Here is a 15635-nt window from a genome sequence, read left to right as displayed (position 1 = left end):
TTATCTTCTTGAACACACCATCCGATATGTTGTACGGCCACTGACGTGAGCTTTTGAGTCATGTCGTGAAAGATGCATACTAAACTTTGAATTTCAATTTTTCATCAATGACAACGCCCCCCCCCCCCCCCCCACGTGTCTGTAGTAGGCTGGGAACCTATCTTTCACTCGAGGATGGTGGTGAAAAACATTTATAAGCAATAAATTTTTTACAGAAAGGTGATTGGGGTAGGACCCTATTGGCCCTTTCCCCTCACAGTACTAGGTGGAGCCCCTATTCCGGGGCCCCATTGGCAAGCAACGCCGCCCGCGTCCGTTGAACCAAGGCCTTTTGGCTCTTCAGGTCTTGACAGCCGAGCAGGGCCGCCTCCCAGTCCTCTCTGGTGGGGTTGGGGTTGGGGGGGATAGATGGGTTAGATTGACACGCCCAAACCATGTGGAAGGTGTCAGACACCTCCCCACAGAACTGGCACGTGCCATCAAAGGATGTATTGAAGTGTTTAAGCACCGCCGGGCACAGTACAGTGTTAGTGAGAATTTTGATGAGGAGGCGCTCGTCAGCGCGATCCAGACCCTTACAAGGGGCCGGGTAGCGCCGGTGCTCCTCCTTGTAGTAATCGGTGATTTGTTTGAATGTAATGGCCAGATTGTCTGATTGGGAGTACCCTTCCAAGGACAGGGAGATAGCCCGGGGAGAGAGTGCGCGGGCGGCCTGATCGGCCTGTTCGTTTCCCTGGAGGCCCTGGTGACCGGGGGCCCAAATCAGGTTGCGTGGAGTTGGATCTTCAGATCGACAGCGATATTCCAGTATGCGCCAGGCAAGCGGGGGAGCCCAGCCCAACTCGTAGTTCCGACAGGCCCCTCGCGAGTCGGTGATGATGTGTTTTGACTTGGGATTCGTGAGAGCCAGAGCAATGGCAATCTCCTCCGCGTGTGTTGCGCTGTAGGCTTTGAAAGTGAGCCCGTTAACTGTGTTTGTGTTGTGTACGACTGCGGCCGTGTACCACCCCCCGTGGTGTGGGCCGGCAACGTCTACGTAATACACATGTTCTTGGTTACCATAGTATCGCGCCAACGCTTCCGCGCGCGCCTGGCGACGACCGCTATGGTCTTCTCTGGACATGTTGCGGGGAAGGGGTCGGACCCGGAGGGCGCGTCTCCAGGGTTCTGGCACTCTCTCCCTTTCCTCAATGTGGTAGTCGTGTTTGATGTGTAGCCGGTCCAAGAGGCGGCGACCGGACGTGGTCTGTGCAAGACGCGTGTATTGGTTGCATAAGTGGGCCTCTCGAAGCTCCCGAAATGTGTTCACCACGCCCAAGGCCAGAAGCCTCTGGTTGGACGTGGCGATCGGAAGATCGAGAGCCCGCTTGATGACTTTCCGCAGGATGACCTCCAGTTGGTCATCATCATGTTTGCGCAGGTGCAAGTAGGGAGTTGAGTAGAGGATTCTACTCGTTACGAAAGCATGGGCAAGCCACAGTGCATCCTTGCTTCGTAATCCGCCCCGCTTGTTTGAGACCCGGCGGACCATTCGGCCCACCTGGTCTCCCACCGTGCGAAGTTTGGCTATGGTGGTGTCGACTCTGCGTTGGTGGTGTATGAAGAGGCCAAGGACGCGGATCTCCTTGGCCTCCCGGATCGGTCCCGAGGGGAGACTGATGCGAAGCGGAGTTGTGTCCCGGGGGGAGGGACGTAAGTGCACAAATTCTGATTTAGCTGGGGCGCACTGGAGTCCGCAGTAGGCCGCGTAGTCGTCGACTAGGGTCGCTGCTGCTTGCAGGCAGGACTCCATGTGGCCCAGGTTGCCTTGCGTGGCCCAGATTGTAATGTCATCCGCATAAAGAGCGTGATGTATCCCGGGCAGAGAAGACAATTTGGAGGGAAGGCGAAGCATTGCCAAATTGAAGAGCAGGGGAGACAGGACCGCGCCTTGAGGTGTTCCCCTCGAGCCGATGGTGTATGGCCCGTGTTCCGCATCTTGTATGCGTATATAGGCTTGACGGTCTGTAAGAAATTGACTTATGTAATGGAATGTTTTGTGGCCACAGTTGGTGTTACTGAGGTGGTCCAGGATTACTGCATGTTTGACGTTGTCGAATGCGCCTTTAAGATCCAAGGCCAGGACCACCTTGTCGTTTTGGGGACATTCGACCGGATCTAAGATGTCGTGGTGGAGCTGCAGAAGTATATCCTGTGCTGACTTGTGAGGACGAAAACCGAACATGGTGTACGCGAAAATGTGCTGTGTTTCGAGATAATCGGAGAGTCTGTCGCGCACCATCGTCTCCATCAGCTTGCCGACACAAGACGTCAGAGAGATGGGGCGAAGGTTCTCCACATCGATAGGTTTGCCGGCCTTCGGAATGAAGGTCACGAGAGCCGATTTCCAATCGAGAGGGAGAGGAGTCTCTCCGTCCCAAATGCTATTGATGTATTTGAGGAGCGCGGTGTAGGCTGCGTCGGGAAGGTTGGCCAAAAGCTTGACCGTAACCTTGTCGCGCCCAGGTGCAGTGCCCCGCTTCATCTTGCTTAAGGCCGCCCGGAGGTCGTGGAGCTGGAACGGCTTGTCCAGCTCCGCGTTCTCTTCGCCTGCATATGAGTACGCCGCCTGCCGGGGGTCCTTAGTGGTACAAAGGTATCGATCCCTGAGCGTGTGCGCTAGCTGTGTTGTCGTTCCTGTAAAGTTGTGCAATGCCCTATGTAAGTGGCGTTGGGTTTCCGTGCGTGTTTGTATTGGATCGATGAGAGCGCGGAATAGGCGCCACGTGTTGCGGCCAGACATCTGGCGCGCAGCCGCGTTGCACCGGTCCACCCAGTTAGTGTCGGCTAGCTGAGTAGCATATTCCGCTGCTTGTTGTGTGAGTTCGAGGATGCGTTTCTTTAGGCGTCTGTTATGTTTCTGTTTCTTCCATCGAGGAAGCGGTGGGATCTTGCTGGGTTTCAGCCAGCATTTATATCTGAGAACTCCAAAGCCCTCACAGAACAGCGTCACCATAACAAATATAGAATTAGAGGTAAAACATTCATTCTCCACTCTAATGACTTGTCCTTCACACTGCATTTATATAAATGGTTCAAATGATAGGTTATTAATGTAGTTAAACTGAACACACTTCCTAATCCACGTGTTAGCCAGAATGGCTCAGGATTGGTGACAATATCTCATGCGTATCTCATTGTTGATGACTAATTGTTTGGCTACGATATCTGCCGACAATATGAGACTGAGGTTGAGTTGCGTTTACATAAGAAGCTGGGCACGTTGTTACATATTCATGGTTAACAAGTGCAAAAATGGCAAAGACGAAGAGAAGAAGACAACACGACACGAGCGCTCCCTAAACTGAGGTTAAGACCTCCTCGATGTTCAGATGAAAGTTGATGAAGGCGCCGATGTGTATTAAACAGCGGTAGTGTGTGTTGCAGTCTAACACGAGGCGTCATTTGCTGCAGCAGTAGCATAGCGTTCTCATGCAGTGGCCAGCGAAGCTGAACTGTTCACGCCACCGCAGGTCGGAATTCCCCTCGCGGCATTATTTATGTATTGCTTTATTTAATCAAGGTCAGATTCAAGGCTACAGCGATGACACGACTTTTGCTGCTTTGGTCGTTTTGGTTGTAAAGAATCCTGTCATCCAAACCTTTAGTATTGTCTTTAATGTATAGTGTTAAGGAGCTGAGCTGCATCCGTACCATTATGGCAGATAAATGCGTGAACACATTGGGCAGGCTTGCGTGGCACTCAATAAATTCTCAATTGCGTAATTTGCGCCTGCAAGCAATGTCACTGTTTGGCTGGAGGAGCAAGGATCCTCGGCGGATGTCGACGATAAACATACCAACTCCACCCACAGTTCTATTAGCACAGAGCTTCAAGGAAAAGAAAATACACTTCAGAAGCACTACCTGTCGTCGGACATACTATAAGCTGATGCACACGCTCACTGTATATCCAGGGAAACACTGGCTCTGGCATTGCAAGCAGACTGCAAAAGCCGTATTGTGTTGAGTGTGTGTAAAGCATAAAAAAACAAAGGCCCACATATTTACTCCTCGTATCTTTATTATTCCTCAATCCGATAATTAGAACGAAAGAATGGGATTCGAATCCAAAATCGTATGCAAATACTGAACAAACGTTAGTGCACGCAAAAGGAGTTCAAACTCACGACGTGTGCAACTGCCGGACGTCTGCGGCGTCGCCGCGATGCTTTCGTTGTATATGAAAATATTTCGCGGATGAATTTGGGCAATTATACGAAGCAAAACACCAACGATGAGTTATCTATTGATTGAATAACTCCAAATTGCTGTGAAAAAAATTAAATAAATGAAACTGGGATTCAATAAAACCTGATATTACGAATGCGAAGGGTTTACTGCTGGGCATCAGGCCCCTATTACAATTTTAGGGCGAAACGCACTACTGCTCCCATGCTGAGTTTGAAGGTCATTTGGCTCCTAGATGTAACCTCTATTGAGAAATCGAGCGTGGCAGGTGCCTCAACCGACATCTTAACCTTTGTCCCCACAGGTACGCGCTTGGCTGCCACGTCCGCCGCTAGGCTGACTGCCGGTCTCGACGCTCGCTCTTGCACTTGTGGTACTTGATGCATCACGTGATTTGCTCTTGCTCAAGTCTTGATAGAACAAAGATTAACGAAAGCTTAACCGCTTCGGACCAGCTTAGCAAAGCTTTCGCTCTCTATGTCCTGGCTCAGCTGAGTTCAGCAACAGCCGCTTGCTATTTGAGCAGCCTTGCCAGTTGTCAAGTGCCTTCTGCATGTTGCAGGTATGAGGTGGCTTCTATAAATACTTCTAAGAGGATTCTGGTGTGGGCTAGTTGGTTCATATTTTCTACTAAACAGGTCAACGCAGCGCAACAGAACGAGGACTAGAAGAAGAAACACCCGCAGAAGCGCCCGTCCTGTGTTTCATGTTTCTTCTTGTTCTCAATCTGTTGCACTGTGTTGATCTGTTTCGGAGGTATCCTTCATTGGTAACACCTGGAAGCCCAGAACCACATTTCAACGTAGCTTCTTCTGTACACGATTGCGGACGGTGCCAACATCGCTGTTCCCTTCACAACAGTGCTAGCATAGACGACATAAGGAAGAATGATATCGCAGGTGTCGTGTTCAACATCGACATACATGCCTCAGTATCTTAAGTTTATCACTCAGCAAGGCAGTTGTGTGCTTCATAGGCAATCGTCCTGCGGTGTGTGGGAAGCGCTGAATTACTGCAAAGGTGAACAATAAATAATGTCTAAAAAGTTTTACGGACGGATATCCAGTGGTCCATCCTGGAAACTCAGTGGGTTTGGCTTTCGGCTACCGACACTAAAGCCGCAGGTCAGTAGAGAATACGGCACCTGTATTCCGGTGGAAGCTATATGCGACAAACGCCCGGGACCCCTGTAAAGTCAGCGCCGGGTGAAAAAGCGCAGGTGGTCTAATTTAATCCGAGGACCTGCGCTCTGGCGTTTTTATGAGGACACAAGTCCCCTAGGGATGTTGAAACCTAGAAAGTACGATTTCTCTGCATATGCTAAGGCAAACTTCAGAAATACGCTGCCAAATTGCCCCTACAAATGAGGATGCGAGTGACGCGGATACTGCGCTTCCGAACTGTAGTGAGCCCATCACGGCAGCGTGCAAAACGTGAAGGTGGTAGGCAAGCTGATATGCACGAAGCGTAGAATGTTTTGACCTCAAGTTCAGATAGATTAGGCGACCAATAAAAAATCACTAAGAAGCACATCAAGAAGTTAGTGGTGAGAAGGAAAAGCAAATTGCTCAGGTTCGATCGAGACATGATATTGAGATTTCACCACGGACGACAGCATTATAATACGAGCGATGAAAGAAAATAAAAAAAAAAACTCTGGGATGTGCGCTTAGTGCAGCAGAATTAATCATGATCGGCTCTCTAGGAAGATGGCGCATCTTATTCATCATAACCAACCTAGCTAACCCTATAGCATCGAAAAGGTCTGAGACAAAGGACATAGACAAAGGCTTGAGATACCCCACGATAACCCTGTCCTACACAAGGCGCGTTCTCCAGAAAATTCGAAACCTTAGTAATCTATGCAGCCTATCGAACAGTTCGACACCCTCAGCTACGCTCGCTTCTTGCTCGACTCGACTGAGGTACGTCAAGACATCATTTGTTATTTTTATTTAGCATCGCATGCCCTGCTGGCACCCAATTCTCTAATTTACTGTGCGATAACATGAAAACATTTTTTTCCCTAGGCCATTTTGCATTGTTCATGTATGTTAACGTTACAACTAACATCGTTGTTTGCATCACTCGCTGATTAAGAAACTACGAAACGACGAGGGCATTCAAAACAATATATATGTCCATAACAAACCACCAAAGCTAGGAAGGCTTCGAGAGCCAATCAATAAACTTATGGTAATCTACCTACAGAAATATCTCAACGAGACAAATGAACATGCTCTAATAAATGAATTAAGCCTAAAAATAGCCGATGGCAAAATAGTGTTTCACTAAAATAGCAAGTTGGCACTAAAAGAGTTAGAGGGCAATTCCATCAAAGTACAATCGTTAAATCAGACTGGTTTCTCTGCACAGATATCTACAAAAGCTCAAATCAAATAGGCTAATAACGAGTACTAGCTGAGATTACCGGTCTTGCGTAAAAATTTTCCTCGTTAGGGCAGGCAGGAGCGGCTGTTTCAATGCGACAGCGTTAAGGAGCTCTTTTCGCTGTAGAGGCGGTGTCTGCGTTGTTCGCGTTTTCGGCTTTGTAACGCGATAGCCTCCAAACGAAATAATTTTTTGAGGAGATACGAGGAATCGAACACAGTTCTTACAAATTGCGAGGAGAGCTCGCGTAGAGCACGCTACGAAGGCTCGTTTGTTCGAACTAAATAGAAGTGTACCAAGTGAATGCGTTGTGGTCTTAGGCTTTGCAAAGTGTCTTTGTGGCGAAGCTTAAGCTTACTCCAAATATTTTGTTCTTGTAGCAGACCAAACTGTGGGGGGACCGGAGTTATTATTATGGTAATCACAAGCACTTCATCCGGGAGCGGGAAGAGTGGGTGAGGGAACAAATGCGGATTAAAGAAATACTTGTGGAAAGCAAGACGACGAAATAGGCTTGAGAAGGGCATGTATTGATAGGCAAGATAACCGCTGGTTCTTGAGGGTAACGGAGTGGATTACAAGAGAAGGCAAGCCTAGCCGGGAGCGGCAGAAGGTTAGTTGGGTGGATGAGATTAAGAAGTTTGCAGGCATACGGGTGGGCTCAGCTTGGAAAAGACAGGGTTAATTGCAAAGACATGGGAGAGGCGTTTGCCCTAGAGTGGGTGTAGTCAGGCTTATGATGATTATGATGAAGCTCTTCTTATTGAGCCGGATGGCTTTCGGTGATTTGCTATTAGTGCTCCTGTTGAGATGTAAGCTAAGATTGTGGAAAGCTCATTTCACTACCCCAAGTAGACCACAGTGGTGGGCCCTAGTTGCTCCCTCGAGGCAAAGTTTGTCGCGGGCAATCATTAGAGCACCTAAGTCGGCCACCTGTGGGTATTGAGTGCGCCAGCCCAAATTGGGCGTGCTCCTGTTGATTTTACAAGGGTTCAATATGCTCATGTGAGCGGTATTTCTTGCGCACGTTAGCCGGCGTGACTCAGCGATTATTAGAGTAAAGTGCGTGGGTTAGACGAGTGGCCCGACAGCAGCCATGGGTAGGAGGAAGACGAAAAGAACAGTTGCGACCTACGAATTGCGGCGGCCTCAGCACGACCTGAAGATTCGAAAGGCTGAAAGAGAAGCCGAAAACAAGAGCGAGAAGCCCAAAAGGCACAGCTAGAAACTGAAAAGGATATAGCAATAGGAAAAGCCCCAAAATCTGGCAGATGATAGAGAGATCAAGGGAATCGAAGTACAGCAAGCGATTTCGATGCAACAGATCGAGTCTGAGGAGCGCGTCGCACTGCAAAGATTCCAGTCGGAGCCGACGAATGGTAACCAGATGTTCGCACGTTCAGACCATAATGGGCGCATGCGGTCAAGCTCAGAATATGCCACGCATTGCGCCGATGTCCGAGATACCGTACACAATATGTTTAGCGGGTCGTATAGCGAGCGCCGCGCGGCAGACCTTGATCAGCCTAGATTTGCAAAGGACGAGCCGGCCTGCGGGACACACGTTTTAGAGGCTACCGCGCACGCCGAAATTGAGGAGACGCTACCCGCTGCGCATGGCACGTTTACCTGATCGAACGTCGCCCGTGAGACGACATCACTGACAAGAGTCAGTATACAGTGTGAAGGGCAATGCAGCGGGTGTGGAGCCTTGATGCTACGGTTAGCCAAGGGCCAAAGCTGACGGGTCCAGTGGATCGGATCGCGTGTGCGAAGCAGCTCAGGTAGAGAAGGCAAACGACGCGGTAGGCACCACTGCAGCTCTAGAGGCAGAGACCTCGACACCCGGTGCTACATCTGAGCCAGTCAGTCCCCGACGCCTATCGCAGACAGCGCAGAAAGCATGACGCGGTTACGCTGGCTGAAATTCTGAAAGGTGCCGCATACGGCAAGGCAACAGGAATAGGTTCGTGCAACGACACCACTGAACTCCGGAAAGCGAGTCACCCCCGCGAGAGAAGCACACAGGCTGAAACTCGAACGGCTGGTTAAGAGCAGTTATAGAGGAGCTACTAAGACTATTTGCGATAGGTAGATCAAACGCACTTTGACGCATCCAGAACTCCGCAGGAAAGCGAACGTATAGTAGCGGGGCAGTGCAGATCCCCCGCCGCTACTCGACTCCTGTGAGCAGTTAGACAAAAAAAAAAATTAGGAGGGCACTTTGGAAATTCTAAAGTGTGTGTGTTCGGCGAAAGCCTGTGGCAACTCCACTGCCTATTTCGTTTACTTTTTTCGTGCATGTTGTCTACAGTCGAATGGCCAGGCCTCTCTCGCCTTAGTCCTGGGAGAAGCCTCGAGCACCCGTTGACGCATTCGTTCACTGATTTTCCGTCGTTTGGTGTTGGGGAAATACGCCTTCCAGCACTTGTGCGAACCGCTTGGTGCAGAATCACTGGGTCCCTTGGGAGCCACCCGACACACCCACTCGACTGCAACACGTCTGGCAAAGGAGCGCAGTCGCAGAGCGTATTCGCTCCGTATACCCGGTGCAGGTGCCGTCACTGTTGCTGTGTGCAGCTGTGCATATGCTTCAGTGCAGCAACCTCTCGACGAGGGACGAGGAAGGTGCGCGCCGGTGCGGGGGAGGGCACACGCTTCGGAGCCGCCACCACTCGCTGAGGGGCGAGAAAGGTATGCGCCGGTGCGGGAAAGGGCATGCGCTTCGGAGCCGCCACCTCTCGCAGAGGGGCGACGAAGGTATGCGCCGGTGCGGGGAAGGGAATGCGATTCGGTGCCGCCACCTCTCGCTGAGGGGCGACGAAGGTATGCGCCGATGCGGGCGAGGGCATGTGCTTCGGTGCCACCGCCTCTCGCTGAGGGGCGAGGAAGGTACGCGCCGGTTCGGGGGAGGGCATGCGCTTCGGAGCCGCCACCTCGCCGAGGGGCGAGGAAGGTATTCGCTAGTGCGTGGGAGGGCATTCGCATCGGTGCCACCACCTCTTCCTGAGGGGCGAGGACGGTATGCGCCGGTGCGGGGAGGGCATGCGCTTCGGTGCCGCCGACTCTCGCTGAGAGGCGAGGGAGGTATGCGCCGGTGCGGGACAGAGCATGCGCTTCGGGCTTCGGTGCCGGCAGCTCTCGCTGAGGGGCGAGGAAGGTATGCGCCGGTGCGTGGCAATGGCATGCGCTTCGGTGCCGCCACCTCTCGCTGAGGAGCGAGGAAGGTATGTGGCGGTAAGGGGGAGGGCAATCGCTTCGGTGCCGCCCCCTCTCGCTGACGGCCAAGGATGGTATGCGCCGGTGCCGAGTAGCGCATGCGCTTCGGTGCCACCGCCTATCACCGAGGGGCAAGGGAGGTGTGCGCCGGTGTGGGGGGTGGGGGTGCTCCAGGATGTAACTCGGCCGGGAGTATGCACCATTGAAGGCTTTCGCCATAAAACATCCCTCAGCTTCAGTCATGTTCCGCTGCTTGCGTGCATGTTCCCGCTCGCCTGCGTACACCTGTGTGTGTGTGGCTTGTGGGGCGCGACCAGTAGACTGTCGTCCGTTCCAGAGATACTGCACGAAAAAGGAGAGGTTCTGTGATATGTGCACAAGAGCAAGAACTGGAACTTGCCATCAAAGTATCGCATGCTGCGAAATGATATTGTACGTCAACTGTGTACAACGACTTTCGGCGTGCTGGCGGCAAGTCGCGGCCTTTTCTTTGTCTTGATTGCCTGGACAAAAGAGCCCAGCGATCTTCTTAAGGCGGGGCGTGTAAGGCCGCTATAGAAAGGGCAGGCGTCTGCAGCCCATGCCTTGGAAAAATAAAATAAAACAACTCTCCCAAACATTCCCAAAGGCGGGCGCGGCTCTGAGCGCATCACAGAGCAAGGGCCAGGATCTCCCTCCTTTCCTGCCCCCGCGACCTTAGAGAATCAATGCCCGCGGGGCCAGGTGTTCAAGCGAATTCCAGGGATCTCGAGAACACAGGCGGCGAGAGATGTTGCTTTTAGCGTGCTGCGGCGCCTCTTGTTTCTCAAGCGCTTTCGCCCGTTTATGGAATTATCAAATTAGGTTTTTTAATAACGCGTGGCATCATGTCATGTTGTTCTAGATCTGGCTTTGCGCAGCGATGTATACAGGCCACGGCTTTCGGCGAGCCGCGTAAAGCAAGCTTGTAGCTCTAGTGCTTTTTTACAGCTTTGGCAGATGAGTGCTTAACCATTGTTTCTCCTCAGTGTGTATTTGTGTAAAGTTTACCTTTAAGTGTTATAAAGGTCCAGTTCCCTTGCTCATTCGCGTGCCTTCTTCGATCCATCGCCTGGTTGTCGGCAACGAGTCCAACGCCAAATAAACTAGCACGTCGAAGGAAGCGAGGTGCGGAGGAGAAATAATTGTTGATATCTTTACTGGCCGGACCTCTCGCTTTTAAATGCTGATATATATGGGCATGTGCAGATAAGAACGGTAATCGAAGTCCCATGACCCTTTTTTTGTTTTCAATTAAATTTTTATATGTGATGGGTAAATGTGTCCGCACAAAGGAATGAACCTTAGTTTTGCAAGGAACTTCATGGTTTTCTCGGAAAAAATCGTATGTCACAAGAGGCGGAGAATGTCGTTTTTGCCACTTCGCAAAGTTGCAAGTTTGGAGCATTACTGTATGCACAATAAATTGTTTCCGCGCATAACTATTTTTCAATAGTTTATTACACCTTGCACTATATGAAGAAAATAAAAAACGTTTTCTTGCTGTGTCAGTCTTCAGAGTAAAAAATCGCAAACTTCGCTTCATGAGCTGTGCGGTGATAAAAAGACACTTTTCAGGGCAGCCTCAGGGCAAGATGCGTAAATATCTCCCGACTAAATCTTTTTCTCTATATTTTTAAGCTACATTTAATCACTTCAGGCAAGTTTTGTATCACTATACTTGACTTATATTTTTCAATATGGCCTCAAAATTGGCAGAAGTTCAAAAACGTCAAAAAAGTGACAACTTTGACTTGAATTTAAAAAAAAACATCGTCATCGAATTTTATTAAAATTTGCCCTAATAATACTCAATACTCGATAATTCTAAGGCACCAAAGAAGTGTTGCAATATTTTGTTTTAAAGTATAAACATAAACACAAAACTGAGTTCATGTTCTTGTTACCTAGAATTGCTTATTCCTCTTAGAAATAGCAACTGTCATAAATTTGATTTAGCACTCACTGAACGTGGTTACATTTCATTTACCACAATATGCGAACCATCCTGAATGTTTGTACAGCTTTTACTCGCTTGTTAGCGGCGTTCTTAATGCGTCAAAATGGGAATAAATTCGCTATTTCACCTGATGAACTGGCTGCTGGCGGTCAAACGTTTTTTTTTGTATTCTCTAATTTATCATCGTAAGGTACACTGGTATGTAATCGATTTTTTAAAATATTAGATCATTTGTCGGTTCTTAGAAAAAATTTTATATATAAAAATTTATATTAATGTGTTTCTGAAGCCGACGTTTCCGTACCTGCATCTGTTTACCTCTGTGTTCAAAGGTTCTACAGGGCAATGTCAGGAGACAGAACGTCGTCTTCTTAGAGGAACAATTTATCTGCAAGATTTTTAATCAGGAGGAGTTTTAATAGGAACGCAATTTACAAATGGGATGCCGCTTTATATGCAGATTGCAATTCGGAAAATCGTAACAAGAAATTAACGGCAGCAGTTGAAGTCGGTATGCGCACAGAAGCGGTCAGAGTCTTTTTAACGAGCTCACCGTATTCCCATGAAGCAATCAACACCTCGCCCTCGCTGCTCATTTCAAAATTTTCCGAAGTGAAAATGCCATCTTGTGGACAGTGCTCACAATTCCTAAGGAAACACGACGCAGTAGGTTCCTGGCATACGCAGAGGCTCTGCATATCTTCGGGAGAAAGTGACCTTCCGGACGCGTTCTGCAGTCCCACGAGGCACATCTGAAAGTTTGCACAGCACACACAAACACACACTTGCCACTGTGGCGAGAATTTCACCCACTTAGGACGCAAGGATATGAATTTTGTGAGGCCAACCTGGGAGGCAGGGTGAGCTTGCTTGTAGAGGCGGAATGCTTCTCGCAAGGACCGCGTCATGAAGCGTTTAGGTATCCATTCTTTCTCTCCCTCCTTTTCGATTCTCACATCCTTTTTATTCGGAGTCTGTCTAGAGCAATCGAGTTCATCCATGGTGTAATATTCTAAAACGGTGGTAATGTCTTCTTGTTGTAGTTTACATCTTGTATATCTCTCCTGTGTTGACCATACGCCTTCCTCATCCACCATCTTCTTCGATTTTTGGATAACGTACCTCGTTGCCTCAGGAATAACTTCCTGCACATATTTCACGGTTAGGTTGCGTGGTAGCAGTGTCAGCAGCTGGCAACGCTCTTGAAGGGCGTACACCTATTGTAGGTAGCATGTAGGTTGTCCTCCCAACTGCTGCATTGCGCACACTTTTCTTCTAATGCACGCGAAGTCTCTGGGACATTATATGCTGCCTGTATCCCCGATCGCATTTTCGTCACCATAGCTCTTGTCACCTCTTCCTGCTTTCCCTGAGGCGTTTTTTAGAGCGCTCGGTGGCTTTAGGGGCGAGATTTCGGAGGTAAGGCTGACACTTGAATTTAAATTTTCTACGATTTCTTCCCCAGGGCGGAATTCTTCTAATGTTTCGGTTGACTCTGCCTGCATATTATCTATGTCTTCCTTGAACCGACGGTAACAATTCTGACAGATGAAGTCACTTTCTCGTACTCGGAGAGCTTCTTCGGGAAGTAGGACTTTTTTGAGAGCAGCGACATGGAGTGTCTTTACACTGCGAAAATTACGTCCTTTTTCAATTCTCTGTTCGTGCCTTCTTGAGTAGTCGGCACAAAACGTTCGCCGCGGAAATCTCTTCATGAATGGAAAAGCTGACCGCTTCCGGAGTTTATCGCGAGACAGAAGAGCAGGTGACGGATGCAGGGCCCAGAGCTGCTTTTCCAAAAAAAGGAGATGGACAGATGAATGTATTTTTAACACAGGCTGCCCACCGTCGACGCTGATGTTCTTTCGGTCTGGCGTACGAGCTGAGACTGAGGTACCAAGTATGCTTGTCGAGAGAGCGCTCCAGCGCAGAGAAAACACGTGAGTACAGAAAACGACCCCACCGGGTCTACCAGGCCTGGAAAACGACACACAAAACTCGAGATCCGAACAACGTCCGCTCACAAGGGTTATCTCGGTCGAAGGTCGAAGGCTGAGGCATAACTGCTAGGCGTTCGGTGCTTTGCGATGAAAAGATGATAGCGGCGGCTAAAGCCTCGGTGCGGCAGCGGCACACATGATGCTGTGAATTTCAGGGTCGCGCCGGGCGTTATATAGCTATAGGGGCGGCTGCCAAGCGCGGTTCATCCCTGGAGTGGCGGTAGCAGTTAAAGTCACCTTGAGAGTGCGACGGGTGCATTAATTGTTTGCATAAACTACCCCTACACACACGTCACTCCAAAATAACGTGCTGAAATATGATTACAGTAATTTAGGTCCCACCGTTAGAACAGTACGAAAGCGAATAGGAGCTTTAGACCTTAGATTGTAATAGAAAAAAATGCTTACAAATTACACTTAAGAACTCAGCAACTGTAGCGTTTAAAATTTACTAACAAAATACCAGTACTAAAACCAGCTTCTGACGATTGCGCATCGTAAGAGGGAATACTGAGCAGTCGTAGGGATTGAAATCATGAAGTCCGTTTTGTATTTATTTTCATACTTTAAAACATTATAATGCAATACTTTTTTAATGCCTTAAAATTATGAAGTATTGAGTACTATTAGGGCAAATTTTAATCAATATCGATGATGTTGCTTTTTTTTTAAATTCAAGTCAAAATTGTCACTTTTTTCACGTTTTTGAACTTCTGCCAATTTTGAGGCCATATTGAAAAATATAGGTCAAGTGTAGAGCTACAAAACTTTCTTGAAGTGATTAAAAGTAGCTGCAAAATACAGAGAAAAAGAAGTTCCTTGCGAAGCTAAGGTTCATTCCTTTGTGTGGACACATTTACCATCACATATAAAAATATAATTGAAAACAAAAAATGGTCATGGGACCTCGATTACCGTCCTTATCTGAACATGCCCATATATATATATATATATATATATATATATATATATATATATATATATATATATATATATATATATATATATATATATATATATATACGCTCGCGGTATTACAGGACGTGCTACGTCCGCCGCTATGGTCGAGGGTGGCGCTGGTGAACACTCTCAAGGCTCGCTTACACCCAGTAAACATAAATACCCACGAGAGCAGCAGATTGGACAGCCGTCGCCGTAGCTCAGTTGGTAAGAGCACCGGACGCGATATTCGGAGGTCGTGGGTTCGGATCCCACCGGCGGCATGGTTGTTTTTTCTGCTCCTTTATAAGTAATTTTCTTCAAGCGATTTATTAATCTAAGCATTATTATCCCACTGATAAGCATAACACATTAAAAAAAACAAAAAAAAACTAACGTTCCCCTATGCACCTTGGTTTCGGTGTCTGTTGGCTCCCTTCATAAATTTGTCAAACGGGCCCCTCATCTCCTTTAACTTGTCTGCTAATAGCTTAACGAGGGCCTCGGTTCTGGCAGTCTTGATGCCATAGGTAGCATAAGAGGGCTCTCGCACAGTTTTCGCCCTCGCCGTTAGATGACGTTCTACGTCACGCTCGCGGTATTACAGGACGTGCTACGTCCGCCGCTATGGTCGAGGGTGGCGCTGGTGAACACTCTCAAGGCTCGCTTACACCCAGTAAACATAAATACCCACGAGAGCAGCAGATTGGACAGCCGTCGCCGTAGCTCAGTTGGTAAGAGCACCGGACGCGATATTCGGAGGTCGTGGGTTCGGATCCCACCGGCGGCATGGTTGTTTTTTCTGCTGCTTTATAAGTAATTTTCTTCAAGCGATTTATTAATCTAAGCATTATTATCCCACTGATAAGCATAACACA

The sequence above is a fragment of the Amblyomma americanum genome, chromosome 6 (assembly GCF_052857255.1).
Source record: "Amblyomma americanum isolate KBUSLIRL-KWMA chromosome 6, ASM5285725v1, whole genome shotgun sequence".
NCBI lineage: Eukaryota > Metazoa > Arthropoda > Arachnida > Ixodida > Ixodidae > Amblyomma > Amblyomma americanum.
This window is presented reverse-complemented; position numbering follows the sequence as displayed.